The sequence below is a fragment of the Dreissena polymorpha genome, chromosome 8, assembly GCF_020536995.1.
Source record: "Dreissena polymorpha isolate Duluth1 chromosome 8, UMN_Dpol_1.0, whole genome shotgun sequence".
Lineage (NCBI taxonomy): Eukaryota > Metazoa > Mollusca > Bivalvia > Myida > Dreissenidae > Dreissena > Dreissena polymorpha.
In genome coordinates, this window is record NC_068362.1 from 89,862,527 (window position 1) to 89,886,219 (window position 23,693).

General features: G+C 37.6%; 2 long non-coding RNA genes across 10 annotated transcripts; one reads left to right on the top strand and one right to left on the bottom strand.

The window, feature by feature from the left end:
• The first annotated feature begins 5,018 nt into the window (after positions 1-5,018).
• LOC127842876 (uncharacterized) lies at positions 5,019-23,568 on the top strand. Of its 9 annotated transcripts, none has more exons than XR_008031950.1 (13): positions 5,028-5,163; positions 5,645-5,745; positions 6,253-6,416; positions 8,056-8,140; positions 8,621-8,721; positions 9,229-9,392; positions 11,030-11,114; positions 11,596-11,696; positions 12,206-12,368; positions 14,006-14,090; positions 14,573-14,673; positions 18,155-18,317; positions 22,349-23,568. It is a non-coding gene; the product is annotated as an uncharacterized LOC127842876 (long non-coding RNA). The 9 variants fall into 9 exon arrangements; XR_008031949.1 differs by lacking the exons at positions 14,006-14,090; positions 14,573-14,673 and adding exons at positions 16,981-17,065; positions 17,547-17,647; XR_008031948.1 differs by lacking the exon at positions 14,573-14,673 and adding an exon at positions 17,547-17,647 and having other exon boundaries at positions 5,029-5,163.
• On the bottom strand, positions 7,177-14,141 carry LOC127842877 (uncharacterized). Its single transcript, XR_008031957.1, has 3 exons — positions 13,852-14,141; positions 7,718-7,901; positions 7,177-7,238 (listed from the first exon to the last, which is right to left on the bottom strand). It is a non-coding gene; the product is annotated as an uncharacterized LOC127842877 (long non-coding RNA).
• Positions 23,569-23,693: the final 125 nt, after the last annotated feature.

The following is a 23,693-nucleotide window of genomic DNA, read 5'->3' on the forward strand; positions in this document are numbered from 1 at the left end:
TCAATTTTAGATTATGCTACCATAAGCACATATAAAAGGATCATTGATGAAAGTTATTTGGGAAAAAACCCGGAGCTACTGGGGTTCGAACCAACGCAGTGACAATATAATAGTGGTCAATGGATCCAGAGTCTGACGCGTTACCGATTGCGTCACAGGGGCATATTAATGAGGAGTACAAGTATTTAACTTAAATCAGTAAAGTTTCTGGCCATTTTTTTTACTTTTCTTGTGTAAAATTTTGTTTTAGCTCTGCGTCATCATTTACTGTCAGTTCTATCATCAACTACATTGACTATTAAAATGAAAAGACTTGAACTTCTTTATATCAAAAAAGTTTAATACGCGGGATATCATAATTTGAAAATTCTAATGTAAACAAAGATTCTTACCACCTGAATCGGTCCGGATTTAACCCGGCGCCGGCAGTAAAGAGGAGAATACCAATAAAGCCGAAAACGCCAACCACCCGAAGTGTGTCTAGGACCAAAATAGACCCTTACCTGGCCGTTAAACATCAGATTCTAGCTCGGTACGTTTCGATGTCCACCATGATTATAGTACGAAGTGTACAGTGTGACGCTTTAATATACGGATGTTGCAAATCATTTTGCTGAGCTATTTTGGCATCAATTGACGCTATTAAATTGAAATAATTACCTGCCTCAGCATGAACCAATTGTACTCAATCATAATATTTGTTTTTGAATATTAAAGTGCCTAAAATTCATTAAAATGTCTCAATTTCTTATATAGATTGTGTACTTTGACATATTTTTTGCTTTTTATTCCTTGTAATCTCAACATTGCTCTGCAAATTTTAGCCGAGGCAACTGCCTCGGTGTGCCTCAGCGTGGCTACGACGCTGGGAATATTACATGAATTCATTATTTTGAAATACTCGCGCCGCAGTAACAAACTTTGTTTACCGCTATGACGTACACATGCACTGGAAACTCTACGTCTCTCGACCAGGTGGTCATTACCATTCTATACATAGATGGTGACGTCATTACGTTATTGTCAACTCTATACTTAGACGCATCACGTTCCCCTGGTTTGGGGAATTATGCCTCCGCCAAAGTAGTTCTGCGTAGGAATGAAAATGTTAACAATCAAAGAAAACCCGTTTTAGTGTGTGTTTAAAAAGGAATGTTGTTTAAAGAAATGTTATTCAATTATGTTTTAATGTGATTTTGAATCTCTATTTAGTCTGATAACGATTATCAGAAGCACGATTACCTGACCTTCTTTTCACATTTTACTCGTAAAAGAAGTGCTACCCACAATTCCTTTCGCGTTAGTTCACAGGTCAGTAAGACCGGTGTGTACACAATGGGTCATAACAATATAAACTCTTGAGGGGTTACATTAAACTATTTAAATTGCGCTATTCTTTATTTGGATGCATTGACTACAGTTAAAAGGCTACGCTTGCTTTCTTAGTTTTTAATATGAATTCGTTGAACAGTTGTAATGTCCAAAATATTTGATGTTTGAATTCTATAGGGGTAACCCCCCATAGCCTTCGATTTTTTTGCATTTTCGGGCGTTTATTTTTTTTCGATTTTTCATAATGATGTGCAGGCACGTACCTTCACTGCCTACGCACAGCTACGCGTATGTAGAGGATATTTGTTGGATTCGTTGGATCATCGATTTTAATTCACGAGCGATCAGAGAAAATAATATTTTCACGAGTGATTATAAACACCGTATTTATATTCCGTGTCACTGAAATTCGTGGCTTCGCTAACTTCTGCACATGGTTTTAAATGATAAGCTAGAACGAGCCATCGTGTGCTTAATTTATTTACGATAATCATCCATTTATAAAAGTTTCATGTCACAGAATTTATCTTGAAAATGATGGCATGCTTGCACCAAAAACGGTTCACCGGGATCGATTGTCTTGCTTTCCAGTACGCGACGGGTACATGTGTAAGTCTCGTGTTTCAATTTTTCTATATTGTTTTGGTAAAATACTACTGTGAAATCATTTATTTTCGACAGCACAACATTTCGTCATTTTTATAAAAATGACGATTTCGTCAGCACTTAATTTCGCCGATTTCTGATTATGAATTTTACAAAAATGCGTCAGTCAATATCCGATTTGTGTGTAATACATATTCGCGATCAATCGCAGTTGCGAAGAATCGTGGTACGAATGCGGGAACACACTTGAGAATCACTGCAGGAGGTGGGGCCTGTTTGTCACATGCCAATTAACTAGTCTTTTGTTATCAAGGGACAGTAATGGACCCTCGTAATGTATGCCATTCACACGTTCATTGTTATGATAAGCGGGCAAGTGGGATCGAATAACCGTTAACGAGTGTTTGTAACAACGAAGCCAATTGCAAATTAGTCTTATTCTATTATTATAATTGCCATACTGATAACAATCGTAATGTCAATAATTTAAAAATAAATAAATTAATACATAAAAAATAGTAATAAGTGTGGTTAAACGCAAACAATCAAACAACAAACAGCAATTAAAATATTCTTTATTAATTTGTGATAAATACGCATGTTGATCACACATCGTCATCTTTTCATTTGGTTTATTGTCTTTCATCGGCATTCGCTGCGTGATGGCTAATATGCAACACCCCTGAAAAACACAATGCACCTAATGAGTAATAAAGTTATAAACAATAAGCGCTAATTCATTACCATTCTACATAAACGAAGTCAACGCATTCGATACAGCTGTACTGCACACGCGTTTTAAAGAAGTGTAAGGTGTCAGTTAAGTACCTTGTGTAATCTACATCCCTTTGTGTAAAAACCGGATTAATCTAGATTACGAAACTGCAGTGAATGTGTGCATGGATTATGTTGGAAATATTGCCTCATGTCTACGGTCAAGTTTTAAAATATTGTTCAACTTGGTGTTTGTTTTTGTTCAAACATAGAGCATGATTGTTCGTTAGGATCTTAAATTCGCCGATTAGTCGACAGACGAAATTTATGAAAATTAATGCCTGACGATTAATAATGGTTTCACAGTATCATTATTGATAAGTATTATCTATTGATTTCAGATTCATAATTAGTAAAAAAGATGTCCAGCTAGGGTTTATGGATGGTATAAGCAAATTTTGGTGTAAAACTAACCGAAGGGAATAATAAATTTAGTTATGTATAGAGTGTACAAAGTGATGTTGCATTGGTTAAATTTACTGAAATATGAATTTGATGTTTGTAACCAAAACCAAAGATATATACCAAAGATGCTCTCGACTTCTTATATCAGAAACAAAGGGGTAACAATTATAAAAAAAACTTTTTCGAGACTGTCTATAGAAGCTTGTGAGTGCATGCCAGAATGTGTTGTAAATACCATAAAATACCGTTTAACGAAACTTTCATTTAAAATGTTTAAAATCTGCAAAAATACGATTTTTCGCATCATGAAAGTCAATTCTTTCACTATTTTGAAGTTAATAGCGACTCAATTTTGATGCGGTAAACGGCAATTAGTTGTTAAGTATATACTTCGTTCGATGGAATATCTTTTTATTACCAACTTACCGTCTTTTCTCGTGTTTTTCTTTCATTTCTGGACTCGCTATAAAGTTTGAGGCCATGTTTTTGACAGAAGAATACGGTGCTCTTGTCAGAAGTATGAAATTTCGACGGTGAGCGGAACAGTTGTGGTATTCGTCCTATCACCGTGATGACGTCACCATCGATGGTTACTTTGGGTTAAATACAACTGCGTGTTCAGTGCCAATCTCCACGCAGAGTTGTCGTTCCTTGCTCTCACATACAACTCTGCGAAAGGCTCAGGGTACCAAATAGCTAAAACCGAACAAACGCATTTAATGTATATTTGATTGGATATTTAAGATCGCATGCATTAAATTAAGAAATATGACTTTTAAATGTACGATAAATCGTGCAAAAACTTGCGAGTTTTAATGCAACTCTTTGGAACTATTTTATTGCCCATTTACGCAGATGGAATCATTCCACGCACTTTACAAATGTAAACAATTGAACATAATGTTTACTGAGTGACGTTAGGAATTGCTTCGACGTGTGTATGTATGTTGGTTTTTTAACATAAAAAAACCATATCAATTTTATAATAATGAATTAAGCCTGATATAAGATATCATGGTATGAGATGGTTTTCTTTAATGCAGTGAATGCAATGTAACCGTCGTGCAAGAGATTGTTTAGTATACTGTCACCTCAATGATGAACGCTTGGTATAACATGACATGAATGAGACGCTTTCATACGGGCAAAAGGTTACATTACACTAAATCATTGTGTATCCCTCCGTGGTCCATTCGAAAGTAGTGCCTATTTCTAAATAGTTCCTTTTCTCTTCTTGAATATAAGCCATTTAACAATGTGAGACATGACTTTTGTGGTTATTTGTAATATCCTGTATGTGTCTGGAGTACTTTGATGCCTTGGATTGGAAGCTAACTTAAAAGATGAACTTTTGAGGGTGTGTTTTCTATTGTGTGGGGCTTTTGTCGAAATTAGGATTCCGAAACACGTTTTTCTACGGTGGGTTCATTCGACAGCGATTTACTTTCTTAGAAGTTGCGAGACAGTATGTTTTTGATTGCAATTATTGGAAGATGACAGATCCATCTTTAAAATGATACCAGGTTCGGAAAAATTGATACGTCGGAAAAGCAAGAAAAATGCTGTGAAAGTTGTCAGTTTTATAATGGGACCCTATGGGAATCGGAATTAGTGTAATATAACCTTTAAAAAGCACATTTACTGCAATGTCAAGGTCACATGGATTCGTCTGCAAGCGAGACAAGTAGAACATGAATTTTAATGAATGTTTTGATGATTTGGGTGCTAAAATAGATGAGAGGTGTCAATATTTTGGTCCAAATGGATGTTTTAGGTGGTTTTAGACGGTTCCGTATGGGTGGGGGACCTGGTATGGACAAGAAAGGGTAACATTTCCAACAAATCTTAAATGTAAATATTATTATGTCCATAGATTGAAGTTTCAGGTGGAGAGCAAGATGAAAAATATGCAAAATTACATGCATGCAACCCATTTATGCCATTTTTCTCTTTGTTTGTAGGCCTGACCGTTTGTCCTTGAGCCGTAGATGGTCAACAATCCGCTAGCTGTCTTGCTCTGACTGGTGCACTGGACATGATTTCAATGTGAGTCATCATACTGATTGTTTAATTAACACATGAATTTCAGTTTGTTCGTTAAAGTACTAACTTAGCTGTGTATTTTTACAGTGGACGTAGTGGTGCGGTGCAGGTGGTAGACTAGGTATTTCCATATATACACTATGTTTACAGAATTGCGGCCAGTGGAGCAACATAGCTGATGAGTTAATAGCACTAGTTCTTCAGACAAATAACTTTATTTTCAACCTATAAAGCATATTTAGCTGTAGTTGGGGCCAATTAGCTGTAAGATCTGGCTTTTGTTCTGTTAAGCCCTTAGAGTAATGAATTTCAGAGTGAAGACCATAGCGCCTTTTCCTAGTCAAGTATCGGGCAGCTGTATGTCTTTTCAGAAATGCACATGTCTTTTTAAGCATGTCATTGTGTTTGCTTTTAATAAGATAGGCAATAAACTCATAACCTTTAGACAAATGAGCATCTGTAAATTCAGATTTCACTATTTCAGAGTCAGCCAGACCATGATTGAGCTTAAGGATTGTGCTGCGGATGCAGCCTGTGCAGTTCCGGGAGAAAGTCACTGTCTCGGGCAATGCGGTCTGGTATCAGGTAAGCACTATTGAAAGCCTCACACTTTTGGGGGGTCTGAAGCCTTGTGCTGTCAATGCGATCTGGTTCAAGTACAATAAGAATGCATTCTCAAAGCAGTACTTCATCAGATATGGTTATCTCAAGCTTACAGTTCGCGGGCAGATATGACTTCGATTTGTTCTTGCTAGCAGAACCCATACAGGCCAAACTATGCGTTAAGCACTATTTTCCACAGCAACCCTTGCAGACAGAAAAACAATACTTAAAATTACTTCTGGCATTTAATTTCTAATTTCCTACATATCTCTTTTGTATGTTTGTTTGCCCTTTTTAACTCTGACATGCCATCTTGCTCACATTGATGGAGCATACCTGTTTTTGTTTAGAGCCAAGTCCCCGGCTGCTCGAGTTTGCCGTGTCAATAATGAGAAAGCCATGGCATGATGTCTCCTCTATGTGTATCCTTATCTCAGTGTTGAACATAATTGCCAGTTTCAGGGGCCTAAACATTTTATTTTATTAAAGGTCTGGATGATCCTTGCCTGACTGCGGGTTTGTGTACACCTCAATCCGACTCTGTGTCCTGAACAGAGGCCGCAGTGGTGCAGCGCTTGTGGACGATCCATCAACATCCTGAAAGGTCAACACTACACCAAGCTGGGAAAATTGATCCTGATAGTCATTCCCAGGTAGTGGAATGAATGTTCACTGAACTACAGAGGAATCACACCCAAATGACTTTCCTGCCACGACATTAGTGTGGCCACTCGCGTAGGAATTCCTTAGCAAACATGCTCTTTTGCATTTTGACTGTGGACATTTTTGCAAAACTTACGCTTTCAACACTGGATTTTAAAGAGAATACTTAATAAAATGTCGCTAACAGGACTTATTTATATGAGAGAGACTATCTGGATGCGCATTAAGTGTCACTTTGTGTCGTAAGCTGTTGAAGGAGCGATTTGCGCCTTTTTAAGTGTTAATTTTGGGTAGCCGGCTTGTATCAGCTTGAAAGCTGAAAATTATGCCTCTCATCATAATAGCATTATTTTTTGTAATTGCAATGTGTATGTTTAGATTGTAAGTGAAGCTTTTAATAATAATTTTCTTAAAAAACATGATTTTATATGCTGTCAGTGAGTTTTTTATTGAAAAAAGTGCTTAAAATTTAAAAAAAGTCTCCTATTTCATCAAGAAAAGTACACTGATTCACAATCAATACATTTATTTGGGCCTTTTGCTGATATATTGGTGAATTTCGCATGCAATGATACCAGTTTTTGCCATGAAAGTTACGCGTAACAATAATTGGAGACGCAAAATCAGCTGTCGTCACTTAGACTAAAAATCATGCATTCCGACTTGACTGCGGCCAATTTAGTCACCGCTTTAAATTGCCATTTTAAGGCCTTTACCCCCATCCGAATGCACTGAAATTGCATATTCATTGTGGAAATAGTTGAAATCTCATGTGGAGAAAGTTTGAAAAAGATAGGACAAAGTTGAGTTCCCTTAAAGGTTACATTACACTAAATCATTGTGTATCCCTCCGTGGTCCATTCGAAAGTAGTGCCTATTTCTAAAGAGTTCCTTTTCTCTTCTTGAATATAAGCCATTTAACAATGTGAGACATGACTTTTGTGGTTATTTGTAATATCCTGTATGTGTCTGGAGTACTTTGATGCCTTGGATTGGAAGCTAACTTAAAAGATGAACTTTTGAGGGTGTGTTTTCTATTGTGTGGGGCTTTTGTCGAAATTAGGATTCCGAAACACGTTTTTCTACGGTGGGTTCATTCGACAGCGATTTACTTTCTTAGAAGTTGCGAGACGGTATGTTTTTGATTGCAATTATTGGAAGATGACAGATCCATCTTTAAAATGATACCAGGTTCGGAAAAATTGATACGTCGGAAAAGCAAGAAAAATGCTGTGAAAATTGTCAGTTTTCTAATGGGACCCTATGGGAATCGGAATTAGTGTAATATAACCTTTAAAAAGCACATTTACTGCAATGTCAAGGTCACATGGATTCGTCTGCAAGCGAGACAAGTAGAACATGAATTTTAATGAATGTTTTGATGATTTGGGTGCTAAAATAGATGAGAGGTGTCAATATTTTGGTCCAAATGGATGTTTTAGGTGGTTTTAGACGGTTCCGTATGGGTGGGGGACCTGGTATGGACAAGAAAGGGTAACATTTCCAACAAATCTTAAATGTAAATATTATTATGTCCATAGATTGAAGTTTCAGGTGGAGAGCAAGATGAAAAATATGCAAAATTACATGCATGCAACCCATTTATGCCATTTTTCTCTTTGTTTGTAGGCCTGACCGTTTGTCCTTGAGCCGTAGATGGTCAACAATCCGCTAGCTGTCTTGCTCTGACTGGTGCACTGGACATGATTTCAATGTGAGTCATCATACTGATTGTTTAATTAACACATGAATTTCAGTTTGTTCGTTAAAGTACTAACTTAGCTGTGTATTTTACAGTGGACGTAGTGGTGCGGTGCAGGTGGTAGACTAGGTATTTCCATATATACACTATGTTTACAGAATTGCGGCCAGTGGAGCAACATAGCTGATGAGTTAATAGCACTAGTTCTTCAGACAAATAACTTTATTTTCAACCTATAAAGCATATTTAGCTGTAGTTGGGGCCAATTAGCTGTAAGATCTGGCTTTTGTTCTGTTAAGCCCTTAGAGTAATGAATTTCAGAGTGAAGACCATAGCGCCTTTTCCTAGTCAAGTATCGGGCAGCTGTATGTCTTTTCAGAAATGCACATGTCTATTTAAGCATGTCATTGTGTTTGCTTTTAATAAGATAGGCAATAAACTCATAACCTTTAGACAAATGAGCATCTGTAAATTCAGATTTCACTATTTCAGAGTCAGCCAGACCATGATTGAGCTTAAGGATTGTGCTGCGGATGCAGCCTGTGCAGTTCCGGGAGAAAGTCACTGTCTCGGGCAATGCGGTCTGGTATCAGGTAAGCACTATTGAAAGCCTCACACTTTTGGGGGGTCTGAAGCCTTGTGCTGTCAATGCAATCTGGTTCAAGTACAATAAGAATGCATTCTCAAAGCAGTACTTCATCAGATATGGTTATCTCAAGCTTACAGTTCGCGGGCAGATATGACTTCGATTTGTTCTTGCTAGCAGAACCCCTACAGGCCAAACTATGCGTTAAGCACTATTTTCCACAGCAACCCTTGCAGACAGAAAAACAATACTTAAAATTACTTCTGGCATTTAATTTCTAATTTTCTACATATCTCTTTTGTATGTTTGTTTGCCCTTTTTAACTCTGACATGCAATCTTGCTCACATTGATGGAGCATACCTGTTTTTGTTTAGAGCCAAGTCCCCGGCTGCTCGAGTTTGCCGTGTCAATAATGAGAAAGCCATGGCATGATGTCTCCTCTATGTGTATCCTTATCTCAGTGTTGAACATAATTGCCAGTTTCAGGGGCCTAAACATTTTATTTTATTAAAGGTCTGGATGATCCTTGCCTGACTGCGGGTTTGTGTACACCTCAATCCGACTCTGTGTCCTGAACAGAGGCCGCAGTGGTGCAGCGCTTGTGGACGATCCATCAACATCCTGAAAGGTCAACACTACACCAAGCTGGGAAAATTGATCCTGATAGTCATTCCCAGGTAGTGGAATGAATGTTCACTGAACTACAGAGGAATCACACCCAAATGACTTTCCTGCCACGACATTAGTGTGGCCACTCGCGTAGGAATTCCTTAGCAAACATGCTCTTTTGCATTTTGACTGTGGACATTTTTGCAAAACTTACGCTTTCAACACTGGATTTTAAAGAGAATACTTAATAAAATGTCGCTAACAGGACTTATTTATATGAGAGAGACTATCTGGATGCGCATTAAGTGTCACTTTGTGTCGTAAGCTGTTGAAGGAGCGATTTGCGCCTTTTTAAGTGTTAATTTTGGGTAGCCGGCTTGTATCAGCTTGAAAGCTGAAAATTATGCCTCTCATCATAATAGCATTATTTTTGTAATTGCAATGTGTATGTTTAGATTGTAAGTGAAGCTTTTAATAATAATTTTCTTAAAAAACATGATTTTATATGCTGTCAGTGAGTTTTTTATTGAAAAAAGTGCTTAAAATTTAAAAAAGTCTCCTATTTCATCAAGAAAAGTACACTGATTCACAATCAATACATTTATTTGGGCCTTTTGCTGATATATTGGTGAATTTCGCATGCAATGATACCAGTTTTTGCCATGAAAGTTACGCGTAACAATAATTGGAGACGCAAAATCAGCTGTCGTCACTTAGACTAAAAATCATGCATTCCGACTTGACTGCGGCCAATTTAGTCACCGCTTTAAATTGCCATTTTAAGGCCTTTACCCCCATCCGAATGCACTGAAATTGCATATTCATTGTGGAAATAGTTGAAATCTCATGTGGAGAAAGTTTGAAAAAGATAGGACAAAGTTGAGTTCCCTTAAAGGTTACATTACACTAAATCATTGTGTATCCCTCCGTGGTCCATTCGAAAGTAGTGCCTATTTCTAAAGAGTTCCTTTTCTCTTCTTGAATATAAGCCATTTAACAATGTGAGACATGACTTTTGTGGTTATTTGTAATATCCTGTATGTGTCTGGAGTACTTTGATGCCTTGGATTGGAAGCTAACTTAAAAGATGAACTTTTGAGGGTGTGTTTTCTATTGTGTGGGGCTTTTGTCGAAATTAGGATTCCGAAACACGTTTTTCTACGGTGGGTTCATTCGACAGCGATTTACTTTCTTAGAAGTTGCGAGACGGTATGTTTTTGATTGCAATTATTGGAAGATGACAGATCCATCTTTAAAATGATACCAGGTTCGGAAAAATTGATACGTCGGAAAAGCAAGAAAAATGCTGTGAAAGTTGTCAGTTTTCTAATGGGACCCTATGGGAATCGGAATTAGTGTAATATAACCTTTAAAAAGCACATTTACTGCAATGTCAAGGTCACATGGATTCGTCTGCAAGCGAGACAAGTAGAACATGAATTTTAATGAATGTTTTGATGATTTGGGTGCTAAAATAGATGAGAGGTGTCAATATTTTGGTCCAAATGGATGTTTTAGGTGGTTTTAGACGGTTCCGTATGGGTGGGGGACCTGGTATGGACAAGAAAGGGTAACATTTCCAACAAATCTTAAATGTAAATATTATTATGTCCATAGATTGAAGTTTCAGGTGGAGAGCAAGATGAAAAATATGCAAAATTACATGCATGCAACCCATTTATGCCATTTTTCTCTTTGTTTGTAGGCCTGACCGTTTGTCCTTGAGCCGTAGATGGTCAACAATCCGCTAGCTGTCTTGCTCTGACTGGTGCACTGGACATGATTTCAATGTGAGTCATCATACTGATTGTTTAATTAACACATGAATTTCAGTTTGTTCGTTAAAGTACTAACTTAGCTGTGTATTTTTACAGTGGACGTAGTGGTGCGGTGCAGGTGGTAGACTAGGTATTTCCATATATACACTATGTTTACAGAATTGCGGCCAGTGGAGCAACATAGCTGATGAGTTAATAGCACTAGTTCTTCAGACAAATAACTTTATTTTCAACCTATAAAGCATATTTAGCTGTAGTTGGGGCCAATTAGCTGTAAGATCTGGCTTTTGTTCTGTTAAGCCCTTAGAGTAATGAATTTCAGAGTGAAGACCATAGCGCCTTTTCCTAGTCAAGTATCGGGCAGCTGTATGTCTTTTCAGAAATGCACATGTCTATTTAAGCATGTCATTGTGTTTGCTTTTAATAAGATAGGCAATAAACTCATAACCTTTAGACAAATGAGCATCTGTAAATTCAGATTTCACTATTTCAGAGTCAGCCAGACCATGATTGAGCTTAAGGATTGTGCTGCGGATGCAGCCTGTGCAGTTCCGGGAGAAAGTCACTGTCTCGGGCAATGCGGTCTGGTATCAGGTAAGCACTATTGAAAGCCTCACACTTTTGGGGGGTCTGAAGCCTTGTGCTGTCAATGCAGATCTGGTTCAAGTACAATAAGAATGCATTCTCAAAGCAGTACTTCATCAGATATGGTTATCTCAAGCTTACAGTTCGCGGGCAGATATGACTTCGATTTGTTCTTGCTAGCAGAACCCCTACAGGCCAAACTATGCGTTAAGCACTATTTTCCACAGCAACCCTTGCAGACAGAAAAACAATACTTAAAATTACTTCTGGCATTTAATTTCTAATTTTCCTACATATCTCTTTTGTATGTTTGTTTGCCCTTTTTAACTCTGACATGCAATCTTGCTCACATTGATGGAGCATACCTGTTTTTGTTTAGAGCCAAGTCCCCGGCTGCTCGAGTTTGCCGTGTCAATAATGAGAAAGCCATGGCATGATGTCTCCTCTATGTGTATCCTTATCTCAGTGTTGAACATAATTGCCAGTTTCAGGGGCCTAAACATTTTATTTTATTAAAGGTCTGGATGATCCTTGCCTGACTGCGGGTTTGTGTACACCTCAATCCGACTCTGTGTCCTGAACAGAGGCCGCAGTGGTGCAGCGCTTGTGGACGATCCATCAACATCCTGAAAGGTCAACACTACACCAAGCTGGGAAAATTGATCCTGATAGTCATCCCAGGTAGTGGAATGAATGTTCACTGAACTACAGAGGAATCACACCCAAATGACTTTCCTGCCACGACATTAGTGTGGCCACTCGCGTAGGAATTCCTTAGCAAACATGCTCTTTTGCATGGTGACTGTGGACATTTTTGCAAAACTTACGCTTTCAACACTGGATTTTAAAGAGAATACTTAATAAAATATCGCTAACAGGACTTATTTATATGAGAGAGACTATCTGGATGCGCATTAAGTGTCACTTTGTGTCGTAAGCTGTTGAAGGAGCGATTTGCGCCTTTTTAAGTGTTAATTTTGGGTAGCCGGCTTGTATCGGCTTGAAAGCTGAAAATTATGCCTCTCATCATAATAGCATTATTTTTGTAATTGCAATGCGTATGTTTAGATTGTAAGTGAAGCTTTTAATAATAATTTTCTTAAAAAACATGATTTTATATGCTGTCAGTGAGTTTTTTATTGAAAAAAGTGCTTAAAATTTAAAAAAGTCTCCTATTTCATCAAGAAAAGTACACTGATTCACAATCAATACATTTATTTGGGCCTTTTGCTGATATATTGGTGAATTTCGCATGCAATGATACCAGTTTTTGCCATGAAAGTTACGCGTAACAATAATTGGAGACGCAAAATCAGCTGTCGTCACTTAGACTAAAAATCATGCATTCCGACTTGACTGCGGCCAATTTAGTCACCGCTTTAAATGGCCATTTTAAGGCCTTTACCCCCATCCGAATGCACTGAAATTGCATATTCATTGTGGAAATAGTTGAAATCTCATGTGGAGAAAGTTTGAAAAAGATAGGACAAAGTTGAGTTCCCTTAAAGGTTACATTACACTAAATCATTGTGTATCCCTCCGTGGTCCATTCGAAAGTAGTGCCTATTTCTAAAGAGTTCCTTTTCTCTTCTTGAATATAAGCCATTTAACAATGTGAGACATGTCTTTTGTGGTTATTTGTAATATCCTGTATGTGTCTGGAGTACTTTGATGCCTTGGATTGGAAGCTACCTTAAAAGATGAACTTTTGAGGGTGTGTTTTCTATTGTGTGGGGCTTTTGTCGAAATTAGGATTCCGAAACACGTTTTTCTACGGTGGGTTCATTCGACAGCGATTTACTTTCTTAGAAGTTGCGAGACGGTATGTTTTTGATTGCAATTATTGGAAGATGACAGATCCATCTTTAAAATGATACCAGGTTCGGAAAAATTGATACGTCGGAAAGGCAAGAAAAATGCTGTGAAAGTTGTCAGTTTTATAATGGGACCCTATGGGAATCGGAATTAGTGTAATATAACCTTTAAAAAGCACATTTACTGCAATGTCAAGGTCACATGGATTCGTCTGCAAGCGAGACAAGTAGAACATGAATTTTAATGAATGTTTTGATGATTTGGGTGCTAAAATAGATGAGAGGTGTCAATATTTTGGTCCAAATGGATGTTTTAGGTGGTTTTGGACTGTTCTGGATGGGTGGGGGACCTGGTATGGACAAGTAAGGGTAACATTTCCAACAAATCTTAAATGTAAATATTATTATGTCCATAGATTGAAGTTTCAGGTGGAGAGCAAGATGAAAAATATGCAAAATTACATGCATGCAACCCATTTATGCCATTTTTCTCTTTGTTTGTAGGCCTGACCGTTTGTCCTTGAGCCGTAGATGGTCAACAATCCGCTAGCTGTCTTGCTCTGACTGGTGCACTGGACATGATTTCAATGTGAGTCATCATACTGATTGTTTAATTAACACATGAATTTCAGTTTGTTCGTTAAAGTACTAACTTAGCTGTGTATTTTTACAGCTGGACGTAGTGGTGCGGTGCAGGTGGTAGACTAGGTATTTCCATATATACACTATGTTTACAGAATTGCGGCCAGTGGAGCAACATAGCTGATGAGTTAATAGCACTAGTTCTTCAGACAAATCACGTTATTTTCAACCTATAAAGCATATTTAGCTGTAGTTGGGGCCAATTAGCTGTTAGAACTGGCTTTTGTTCTGTTAAGCCCTTAGAGTAATGAATTTCAGAGTGAAGACCATAGCGCCTTTTCCTAGTCAAGTATCGGGCAGCTGTATGTCTTTTCAGAAATGCACATGTATTTTTAAGCATGTCATTGTGTTTGCTTTTAATAAGATAGGCAATAAACTCATAACCTTTAGACAAATGAGCATCTGTAAATTCAGATTTCACTATTTCAGAGTCAGCCAGACCATGATTGAGCTTAAGGGTTGTGCTGCGGATGCAGCCTGTGCAGTTCCGGGAGAAAGTCACTGTCTCGGGCAATGCGGTCTGGTATCAGGTAAGCACTATTGAAAGCCTCACACTTTTGGGGGGTCTGAAGCCTTGTGCTGTCAATGCGATCTGGTTCAAGTACAATAAGAATGCATTCTCAAAGCAGTACTTCATCAGATATGGTTATCTTAAGCTTACAGTTCGCGGGCAGATATGACTTCGATTTGTTCTTGCTAGCAGAACCCCTACAGGCCAAACTATGCGTTAAGCACTATTTTCCACAGCAACCCTTGCAGACAGAAAAACAATACTTAAAATTACTTCTGGCATTTAATTTCTAATTTCCTACATATCTCTTTTGTATGTTTGTTTGCCCTTTTTAACTCTGACATGCCATCTTGCTCACATTGATGGAGCATACCTGTTTTTGTTTAGAGCCAAGTCCCCGGCTGCTCGAGTTTGCCGTGTCAATAATGAGAAAGCCATGGCATGATGTCTCCTCTATGTGTTTCCTTATCTCAGTGTTGAACATAATTGCCAGTTTCAGGGGCCTAAACATTTTATTTTATTAAAGGTCTGGATGATCCTTGCCTGACTGCGGGTTTGTGTACACCTCAATCCGACTCTGTGTCCTGAACAGAGGCCGCAGTGGTGCAGCGCTTGTGGACGATCCATCAACATCCTGAAAGGTCAACACTACACCAAGCTGGGAAATTGATCCTGATAGTCACCCAGGTAGTGGAATGAATGTTCACTGAACTACAGAGGAATCACACCCAAATGACTTTCCTGCCACGACATTAGTGTGGCCACTCGCGTAGGAATTCCTTAGCAAACATGCTCTTTTGCATGGTGACTGTGGACATTTTTGCAAAACTTACGCTTTCAACACTGGATTTTAAAGAGAATACTTAATAAAATATCGCTAACAGGACTTATTTATATGAGAGAGACTATCTGGATGCGCATTAAGTGTCACTTTGTGTCGTAAGCTGTTGAAGGAGCGATTTGCGCCTTTTTAAGTGTTAATTTTGGGTAGCCGGCTTGTATCGGCTTGAAAGCTGAAAATTATGCCTCTCATCATAATAGCATTAATTTTTGTAATTGCAATGCGTATGTTTAGATTGTAAGTGAAGCTTTTAATAATGATTTTCTTAAAAAACATGATTTTATATGCTGTCAGTGAGTTTTTTATTGAAAAAAGTGCTTAAAATTTAAAAAAAGTCTCCTTTTTCATCAAGAAAAGTACACTGATTCACAATCAATACATTTATTTGGGCCTTTTGCTGATATATTGGTGAATTTCGCATGCAATGATACCAGTTTTTGCCATGAAAGTTACGCGTAACAATAATTGGAGACGCAAAATCAGCTGTCGTCACTTAGACTAAAAATCATGCATTCCGACTTGACTGCGGCCAATTTAGTCACCGCTTTAAATGGCCATTTTAAGGCCTTTACCCCCATCCGAATGCACTGAAATTGCATATTCATTGTGGAAATAGTTGAAATCTCATGTGGAGAAAGTTTGAAAAAGATAGGACAAAGTTGAGTTCCCTTAAAGGTTACATTACACTAAATCATTGTGTATCCCTCCGTGGTCCATTCGAAAGTAGTGCCTATTTCTAAAGAGTTCCTTTTCTCTTCTTGAATATAAGCCATTTAACAATGTGAGACATGTCTTTTGTGGTTATTTGTAATATCCTGTATGTGTCTGGAGTACTTTGATGCCTTGGATTGGAAGCTACCTTAAAAGATGAACTTTTGAGGGTGTGTTTTCTATTGTGTGGGGCTTTTGTCGAAATTAGGATTCCGAAACACGTTTTTCTACGGTGGGTTCATTCGACAGCGATTTACTTTCTTAGAAGTTGCGAGACGGTATGTTTTTGATTGCAATTATTGGAAGATGACAGATCCATCTTTAAAATGATACCAGGTTCGGAAAAATTGATACGTCGGAAAGGCAAGAAAAATGCTGTGAAAGTTGTCAGTTTTATAATGGGACCCTATGGGAATCGGAATTAGTGTAATATAACCTTTAAAAAGCACATTTACTGCAATGTCAAGGTCACATGGATTCGTCTGCAAGCGAGACAAGTAGAAAATGAATTTTAATGAATGTTTTGATGATTTGGGTGCTAAAATAGATGAGAGGTGTCAATATTTTGGTCCAAATGGATGTTTTAGGTGGTTTTGGACTGTTCTGGATGGGTGGGGGACCTGGTATGGACAAGTAAGGGTAACATTTCCAACAAATCTTAAATGTAAATATTATTATGTCCATAGATTGAAGTTTCAGGTGGAGAGCAAGATGAAAAATATGCAAAATTACATGCATGCAACCCATTTATGCCATTTTTCTCTTTGTTTGTAGGCCTGACCGTTTGTCCTTGAGCCGTAGATGGTCAACAATCCGCTAGCTGTCTTGCTCTGACTGGTGCACTGGACATGATTTCAATGTGAGTCATCATACTGATTGTTTAATTAACACATGAATTTCAGTTTGTTCGTTAAAGTACTAACTTAGCTGTGTATTTTTACAGCGGACGTAGTGGTACGGTGCAGGTGGTAGACTAGGTATTTCCATATATACACTATGTTTACAGAATTGCGGCCAGTGGAGCAACATAGCTGATGAGTTAATAGCACTAGTTCTTCAGACAAATCACGTTATTTTCAACCTATAAAGCATATTTAGCTGTAGTTGGGGCCAATTAGCTGTTAGAACTGGCTTTTGTTCTGTTAAGCCCTTAGAGTAATGAATTTCAGAGTGAAGACCATAGCGCCTTTTCCTAGTCAAGTATCGGGCAGCTGTATGTCTTTTCAGAAATGCACATGTATTTTTAAGCATGTCATTGTGTTTGCTTTTAATAAGATAGGCAATAAACTCATAACCTTTAGACAAATGAGCATCTGTAAATTCAGATTTCACTATTTCAGAGTCAGCCAGACCATGATTGAGCTTAAGGGTTGTGCTGCGGATGCAGCCTGTGCAGTTCCGGGAGAAAGTCACTGTCTCGGGCAATGCGGTCTGGTATCAGGTAAGCACTATTGAAAGCCTCACACTTTTGGGGGGTCTGAAGCCTTGTGCTGTCAATGCGATCTGGTTCAAGTACAATAAGAATGCATTCTCAAAGCAGTACTTCATCAGATATGGTTATCTTAAGCTTACAGTTCGCGGGCAGATATGACTTCGATTTGTTCTTGCTAGCAGAACCCCTACAGGCCAAACTATGCGTTAAGCACTATTTTCCACAGCAACCCTTGCAGACAGAAAAACAATACTTAAAATTACTTCTGGCATTTAATTTCTAATTTCCTACATATCTCTTTTGTATGTTTGTTTGCCCTTTTTAACTCTGACATGCCATCTTGCTCACATTGATGGAGCATACCTGTTTTTGTTTAGAGCCAAGTCCCCGGCTGCTCGAGTTTGCCGTGTCAATAATGAGAAAGCCATGGCATGATGTCTCCTCTATGTGTTTCCTTATCTCAGTGTTGAACATAATTGCCAGTTTCAGGGGCCTAAACATTTTATTTTATTAAAGGTCTGGATGATCCTTGCCTGACTGCGGGTTTGTGTACACCTCAATCCGACTCTGTGTCCTGAACAGAGGCCGCAGTGGTGCAGCGCTTGTGGACGATCCATCAACATCCTGAAAGGTCAACACTACACCAAGCTGGGAAAATTGATCCTGATAGTCACCCCAGGTAGTGGAATGAATGTTCACTGAACTACAGAGGAATCACACCCAAATGACTTTCCTGCCACGACATTAGTGTGGCCACTCGCGTAGGAATTCCTTAGCAAACATGCTCTTTTGCATGGTGACTGTGGACATTTTTGCAAAACTTACGCTTTCAACACTGGATTTTAAAGAGAATACTTAATAAAATATCGCTAACAGGACTTATTTATATGAGAGAGACTATCTGGATGCGCATTAAGTGTCACTTTGTGTCGTAAGCTGTTGAAGGAGCGATTTGCGCCTTTTTAAGTGTTAATTTTGGGTAGCCGGCTTGTATCGGCTTGAAAGCTGAAAATTATGCCTCTCATCATAATAGCATTAATTTTTGTAATTGCAATGCGTATGTTTAGATTGTAAGTGAAGCTTTTAATAATGATTTTCTTAAAAAACATGATTTTATATGCTGTCAGTGAGTTTTTTATTGAAAAAAGTGCTTAAAATTTTAAAAAAGTCTCCTTTTTCATCAAGAAAAGTACACTGATTCACAATCAATACATTTATTTGGGCCTTTTGCTGATATATTGGTGAATTTCGCATGCAATGATACCAGTTTTTGCCATGAAAGTTACGCGTAACAATAATTGGAGACGCAAAATCAGCTGTCGTCACTTAGACTAAAAATCATGCATTCCGACTTGACTGCGGCCAATTTAGTCACCGCTTTAAATGGCCATTTTAAGGCCTTTACCCCCATCCGAATGCACTGAAATTGCATATTCATTGTGGAAATAGTTGAAATCTCATGTGGAGAAAGTTTGAAAAAGATAGGACAAAGTTGAGTTCCCTTAAAGGTTACATTACACTAAATCATTGTGTATCCCTCCGTGGTCCATTCGAAAGTAGTGCCTATTTCTAAAGAGTTCCTTTTCTCTTCTTGAATATAAGCCATTTAACAATGTGAGACATGTCTTTTGTGGTTATTTGTAATATCCTGTATGTGTCTGGAGTACTTTGATGCCTTGGATTGGAAGCTACCTTAAAAGATGAACTTTTGAGGGTGTGTTTTCTATTGTGTGGGGCTTTTGTCGAAATTAGGATTCCGAAACACGTTTTTCTACGGTGGGTTCATTCGACAGCGATTTACTTTCTTAGAAGTTGCGAGACGGTATGTTTTTGATTGCAATTATTGGAAGATGACAGATCCATCTTTAAAATGATACCAGGTTCGGAAAAATTGATACGTCGGAAAGGCAAGAAAAATGCTGTGAAAGTTGTCAGTTTTATAATGGGACCCTATGGGAATCGGAATTAGTGTAATATAACCTTTACTATCCTGTCCTTCTAGACCAGATTTTAACAAGGCGTTTGTTTGAACATTTTTGTCAACATAATTCAGTTCTATATGTTTAAAGATCAGTGGGAAAGGTAAAGCCAAGCACGTCAAATGTTTGTTGGCTGAAATTTAATTTCCATCTTTTTGTCGAAATTTATGTTTAACCCTGAGTAATGTGTTCAGAGTGATAATACATCTGAAGTTTCATAGAGAAATGCTGCATGGCCATCCATACGTATAGAAGTGTCGATCGTGGGCAAATGTTTTCTCGTATACTTTGGATTTGACCTTTATTCAATAGAAAATATTTAAGCAAAAAGTAAGAAAATGTAAGTAAAAGAAGTAAGATTGTCTGCAACCTCCTTCCATAAGAAAACAATTTGTCAAAAACCAACATTGCGTGACCGCCGATACCCCGTCTTTATACAATACATTAAACCAATTTATTATGTCAGGACCGGAATTAAATCGTGAATGAGTTCGATTTACAAATACACATGCAAAAGAATCAAACGCTTTAATCAATCTATATGCAACATCAGACCGGGATATCGTTTTCATCTGTGTAAGTATATCGAAAATGAGTCTGGTGTTCTCTCCGACGAACATACCCTTGATAAATCCAGTTGGATTACATGTACAAAAAATATTTGCTTGCTTTATTTTCAATTCCTCTTCTTTTAGTTTCGTTCCTAACGACATATTCTGTTTTGAAGGTATGTCTTTTTGATCTGAAAGTTTTTTTGAGGTCTTCACTTTCATCTGTCAGCCTATCATTCTCAACTTCGCATCCGAAGATTTTTTTATTCAACAATTCTTGTGCTTTGAACACGTCTTCCCGATCGAGTCTTTGATGTCTGAAACTTAATCTTTCATGGTACCTCTCATTCCCTTGTTGGCCTTTTCTGTTATTTTCTTTTCATTTGTTTATTCATTTCTTCTGTGGACCTATCAATCGTTGATGCTAAATTTGCCATTTTGTGATTGATGTCTTAAAGTCGACTTATACTGTCATTTCTGTTGGGGCAAACGTTTAAATCTGTTTTCCAGTTTGACCCCTCATACTTTCGACATTTTTACTTACGCTGTTTTTACTTGTCAAGGCTTGTTCGTATTTTAATGGTGATTCTGGCAGTTCGATTTCACTGACTCTATCAGTAAAGTATTTGTCTTTTTACTGTTTTTAGTTGTGAGCGTTAGCTCTCAACTAATGTAGAGAGGCAGTTTTGCAAGTCAGTCTGCTTAAGCTACGCTAGGACCGATAACTGCAAGTCAGTCTGCTGTAAGCTACGCTAGGAACGATAAGCACTGACTGTCTGCTCTACCTGAAGTAAAATTATGCAGACGACGAATGCTAGGAGCGTCTGCTCTACTACTGCAGTGTGTGTATTTAATCCATAGTGTTTAACAGCGACATTGGCCAGTCTAGTGTTTATCATTGAAATCTGTACATATTGGTTGCTTTCAGGGAAAACGGGGCTTCATACATGTCAAATTAGATAAGCCTGTGCACACTGATTAGCGTGTGCAATGCGCACAAGCTAATCACGGACGACTTTTTCTGATTTTATGGTGTTTTTCGTTTAAAGACAGTCTCTGTACTGGGATGAAAATTAATGCATATGCATTGAGCTCTGTTTTTTCCCGAAATGAAGCTTAAATTATCTTTTTTATTAATGATTTGAAAAAAAACCCATCTCAACCTGTGCTTTAAGACATTCTCTTTATAAATTTAAATGGGATGTGTTCATTTCAAACTTCCGATATAAAAAACTATGACATTATTTTTATAACTGAGTTGCCTCTAAGATTATACAACGGCGAACAACTTCAGTGCCTTCAGCGCTTTGATTTCTTCAGTTGACATCGCGAATGACAGTGCACAGTATACACTGTACTTTAATATGCCGAGCGAGGGTGACCTTCACACTTTACACATGAGCAAGGACCTGTGTATAACTTAGTTCACCTCAGGTATAATCAATAATGGCCGCACTTAGCCCTTGCAGAAATGTTAAGATTTTATTGTCCCCTACAGGTTTCAACGGAGCGGACTTTTGGTTTTCGCTCTGTGCGTCTGTCTGTCTGTCTGTCACACTTTCTGGATCCTGCGATAACTTTAAGAGTTCTATTTTTTCATGAAACTTGAAACATGGATAGATGGAAATTTGGACATTATGCACGTCATTTCATTTTGTTCATACGTCAAAAATTCTGGTTGCTATGGCTACAGATATAAAACAAAAAACAAAAAAAAGTCTGACAATGGTGGAATTTCTGACAATGGTGGAGCCGGTAGGGACAAACATTGCTTGGCAATAGTCTTGTTAAATGTATTGCCTTAACCAAATTTGACTTATTTCTTCATTCTATAAGTCTATTTGACAATATATTGGTGAGTATAATGGATAAAAAAATGAAAAAATATATGTGAGGCTTAGCTAAAAAGAGCGTGCGCCAAATATTCTATTTACCTATTATTCTATTATCATGAATCGTTTACCCGTAAACAGCATTAAAATATGTATAAACAATAATAAAACATGTGTGTTTTCAAGATTTTCATTGAATCGGATAATTCTTTTGGTATGACTATGATGTCAACTTACGTTCTCAAAATAGCACGATTGATAGTTATTTTATCAATTCCGTTGTAATTAAAGGTAAAAAAGTATGTATCCTACATGTTTAATGTTTCTATTATCCCTATGTTTTCACAGAGGTGAGCGATACGATTCTGAACCCCAAAAGCTACTCAGATTCCATCTACACGAAGTACGAGCCATTTATTCCCGACTTCTCCCTAAAGGCAGTTGACAACATCCTCTTCCTGCGCATCAAGCGCACGCACTACATCGTGGCTAGGCGGGCCACGCTCATGGGGCGGCATGAACAGGACAGCACGAAAGAAGACGAGACCTTCACCGTCGAGTGGAAACATGCCACCAGGATAAACTGGAACCACACCAATGTGGGTGCGAGTATCGAACATTCCGAGCCTATTTTCTTTGTTGCCAGCATGGGCGACCAGCACAGTCCGCCGCCGTCATATACTAGTAACTGGACCCCGTTGCCCAGAACGACGAATATTACTGGAACGCTGACAAGAACAGATTCAAAAGACTCCTTTAGTGAGGTTTCCCAACTCTGACAAGCCGGAACGGGATTTAGATTTGGTGTGCATGCAGATAAGCTTTCAAGTGAGTGAATGAAAATGTTCATGATCATGGGCTTTCATGGCGATGGTGTAAATACATTTTTATAACACAATTTTGTAAATATTACCGAACATTTACATACATGCACCTAACTTAAGGTCAAGTATAAATCAATATATAGGTAATATATTTAAAATAATGTTCAGTTATTACTATTTGTTTCAAAACAAATTACTTCCATGTCTATTATTCTGAATAAATATTGAAAAAGAATCCCAAATTATAGTTCATTGTATTTAAACTTGTATACTTTTTTATTTTCATCATGTATTTTTGCGGTATTGTTCTGTTTTATCAAACCTTTAACTATTTAGTGTTGTTAATTTTACATGAAAATATATACTGTGCTATGTTTGCTTGTGCATAAAGACATTGTAATTTATTTTTGATGTACAATCTTAATAAGGTATGTATACATTAAAAAGTTACAAAAACAAAAGTTAAACATTACATCGCTTACTCTGCGTTGGACGTTCTTGATCGCATTAATTGTTTGACTGCTTTGTGCTATATTTTACGTTTGCGCATTTGGTTTATTATTTATGTTATGCATTCCGCTTGTATAGGCTAGTCAACATTTTACTATAAGTCTTAATTTTTGTGTTGGTGCTTTTAAATCGAAATTATTACAAGCATCTAAAAATGAACGTTTTCCCTTATTTTAATTTATTTTCCTTAAAATATATAATCACTCTTTATTTTCAATATAATTAAAAAAAACAGTTACCAACTAGAAATTTCAGTAGCCAAAGGCATTTTTGAATTTTGTTCTAACATAGAATTTCTCCTGTCAAAAAATCTAATTTCTTTAGTTGAATATGAATTTACACAAACTGTAGGGGTTCAT